Here is a 3,287-nt window from a genome sequence, read left to right as displayed (position 1 = left end):
TGTAAAATATCACTAGCTTTCCTCATTCGGACAGGTTCACAATTTGATGTCTATTGTTGCATAGCAAAGTCTCTATGATGTCAAATAGGGATGGACTTCAAATCAGAAGATTGAGTATTCGAGTCCCTTCGTGGTTGTTTAATTTCATTAGCTCAGCAAATTTGAACATGTTTGCAATTTCCCTCAATAGGGCATTGATCTTGTTGCTTTGAAAAGCTTGGACATTGTTGTTCAACTTTAATAATCTAAGACTAAAAGGCCTGAGAATTATTGTGTCTGAATCTGCATCGCAAGATTGAAGGAAAGAGTATCTTTGTACTTGTTAAAAATCCCTAGCTTTCCTCATTCGGACAGGTTCACAATTTGATGTCTATTGTTGCATAGCAAAGTCTCTATGATGTCAAATAGGTATGTAATCACATAGACTGCGTGGCCTAATGGATAAGGCGTCTGACTTCAAATCAGAAGATTGAGTATTCGAGTCCCTTCGTGGTTGTTTAATTTCATTAGCTCAGCAAATTTGAACATGTTTGCAATTTCCCTCAATAGGGCATTGATCTTGTTGCTTTGAAAAGCTTGGACATTGTTGTTCAACTTTAATAATCTAAGACTAAAAGGCCTGAGAATTATTGTGTCTGAATCTGCATCGCAAGATTGAAGGAAAGAGTATCTTTGTACTTGTTAAAAATCCCTAGCTTTCCTCATTCGGACAGGTTCACAATTTGATGTCTATTGTTGCATAGCAAAGTCTCTATGATGTCAAATAGGTATGTAATCACATAGACTGCGTGGCCTAATGGATAAGGCGTCTGACTTCGAATCAGAAGATTGAGGGTTCGAGTCCCTTCGTGGTTGTTTAATTCCATTAGCTCAGCAAATTTGAACATAATTGCAATTTCCCGAAATAAGACATTGGTCGTGTTGCTTTGAAAAGCTTGGACATTGTTGTTCAACTTTAATAATCTAAGACTGAAAGGCCTGAGAAATATTGTGTCTGATTCGGCATCGCAAGATTGAGGGACATAGTCTTTACGTACTTGTAAAATATCACTAGCTTTCCTCATTCGGATATGTTCACAATTTTGATGTCTATTGTTGCTAAGCATGTCTGTTTGATGTCATATCAGAGAATATGGAGTAGAAGGTGTTGCCTCGTGGATAAGGCGTCTTACTTCGAAACAGAAAATTGAGGTTTTGAAGCATTTTCGTGGTCGTTTAATGTCATTAAATCAGCTAATATGGACATGTTTGCAATTTCCCAGAAATAAGGGAAATCTTGTTGCTTTGAAAAGCTAAGACATTGTTATTCATCTTTAATAATTGCAAGGCCTGAGAAATATTGTGTCTGATTCGGCATCGCAAGATTGAGGGACATAGTCTTTACGTACTTGTAAAATATCACTAGCTTTCCTCATTCGGACAGGTTCACAATTTGATGTCTATTGTTGCATAGCAAAGTCTCTATGATGTCAAATAGGTATGTAATCACATAGACTGCGTGGCCTAATGGATAAGGCGTCTGACTTCAAATCAGAAGATTGAGTATTCGAGTCCCTTCGTGGTTGTTTAATTTCATTAGCTCAGCAAATTTGAACATGTTTGCAATTTCCCTCAATAGGGCATTGATCTTGTTGCTTTGAAAAGCTTGGACATTGTTGTTCAACTTTAATAATCTAAGACTAAAAGGCCTGAGAATTATTGTGTCTGAATCTGCATCGCAAGATTGAAGGAAAGAGTATCTTTGTACTTGTTAAAAATCCCTAGCTTTCCTCATTCGGACAGGTTCACAATTTGATGTCTATTGTTGCATAGCAAAGTCTCTATGATGTCAAATAGGTATGTAATCACATAGACTGCGTGGCCTAATGGATAAGGCGTCTGACTTCAATCAGAAGATTGAGTATTCGAGTCCCTTCGTGGTTGTTTAATTTCATTAGCTCAGCAAATTTGAACATGTTTGCAATTTCCCTCAATAGGGCATTGATCTTGTTGCTTTGAAAAGCTTGGACATTGTTGTTCAACTTTAATAATCTAAGACTAAAAGGCCTGAGAATTATTGTGTCTGAATCTGCATCGCAAGATTGAAGGAAAGAGTATCTTTGTACTTGTTAAAAATCCCTAGCTTTCCTCATTCGGACAGGTTCACAATTTGATGTCTATTGTTGCATAGCAAAGTCTCTATGATGTCAAATAGGTATGTAATCACATAGACTGCGTGGCCTAATGGATAAGGCGTCTGACTTCGAATCAGAAGATTGAGGGTTTGAGTCCCTTCGTGGTTGTTTAATTTCATTAGCTCAGCAAATTTGAACATGTTTGCAATTTCCCTCAATAGGGCATTGATCTTGTTGCTTTGAAAAGCTTGGACATTGTTGTTCAACTTTAATAATCTAAGACTAAAGGCCTGAGAATTATTGTGTCTGAATCTGCATCGCAAGATTGAAGGACATAGTCTTTACGTACTTGTTAAAATATCACTAGCTTTCCTCATTCGGATATGTTCACAATTTTGATGTCTATTGTTGTATCAGAGAATATGGAGTAGAAGGTGTTGCCTCGTGGATAAGGCGTCTTACTTCGAAACAGAAAATTGAGGTTTTGAAGCATTTTCGTGGTCGTTTAATGTCATTAAATCAGCTAATATGGACATGTTTGCAATTTCCCAGAAATAAGGGAAATCTTGTTGCTTTGAAAAGCTAAGACATTGTTATTCATCTTTAATAATTGAAGGCCTGAGAAATATTGTGTCTGATTCTGCATAAGATTGAGGGACTAGTTGTACTTGTTAAAAATCACTAGCTTTCCTCATTCGGACAGGTTCACAATTTGATGTCTATTGTTGCATAGCAAAGTCTCTATGATGTCAAATAGGTATGTAATCACATAGACTGCGTGGCCTAATGGATAAGGCGTCTGACTTCAAATCAGAAGATTGAGTATTCGAGTCCCTTCGTGGTTGTTTAATTTCATTAGCTCAGCAAATTTGAACATGTTTGCAATTTCCCTCAATAGGGCATTGATCTTGTTGCTTTGAAAAGCTTGGACATTGTTGTTCAACTTTAATAATCTAAGACTAAAAGGCCTGAGAATTATTGTGTCTGAATCTGCATCGCAAGATTGAAGGAAAGAGTATCTTTGTACTTGTTAAAAATCCCTAGCTTTCCTCATTCGGACAGGTTCACAATTTGATGTCTATTGTTGCATAGCAAAGTCTCTATGATGTCAAATAGGTATGTAATCACATAGACTGCGTGGCCTAATGGATAAGGCGTCTGACTTCGAATCAG

General features: G+C 37.0%; 2 non-coding genes across 2 annotated transcripts; both read left to right on the top strand.

Annotated features, from left to right (window-relative positions):
- Positions 1–782: 782 nt before the first annotated feature.
- Positions 783–855, top strand: trnar-ucg. The gene has a single exon. It is a non-coding gene; the product is annotated as a tRNA-Arg (tRNA).
- A 1,354-nt stretch (positions 856–2,209) lies between these two features.
- On the top strand, positions 2,210–2,282 carry trnar-ucg. The gene has a single exon. It is a non-coding gene; the product is annotated as a tRNA-Arg (tRNA).
- The last annotated feature ends 1,005 nt before the right edge of the window (positions 2,283–3,287 follow it).

This window comes from Oncorhynchus gorbuscha, unplaced genomic scaffold, assembly GCF_021184085.1.
Source record: "Oncorhynchus gorbuscha isolate QuinsamMale2020 ecotype Even-year unplaced genomic scaffold, OgorEven_v1.0 Un_scaffold_19458, whole genome shotgun sequence".
NCBI classification, from domain to species: domain Eukaryota; kingdom Metazoa; phylum Chordata; class Actinopteri; order Salmoniformes; family Salmonidae; genus Oncorhynchus; species Oncorhynchus gorbuscha.
This window is presented reverse-complemented; position numbering and strand designations above follow the sequence as displayed.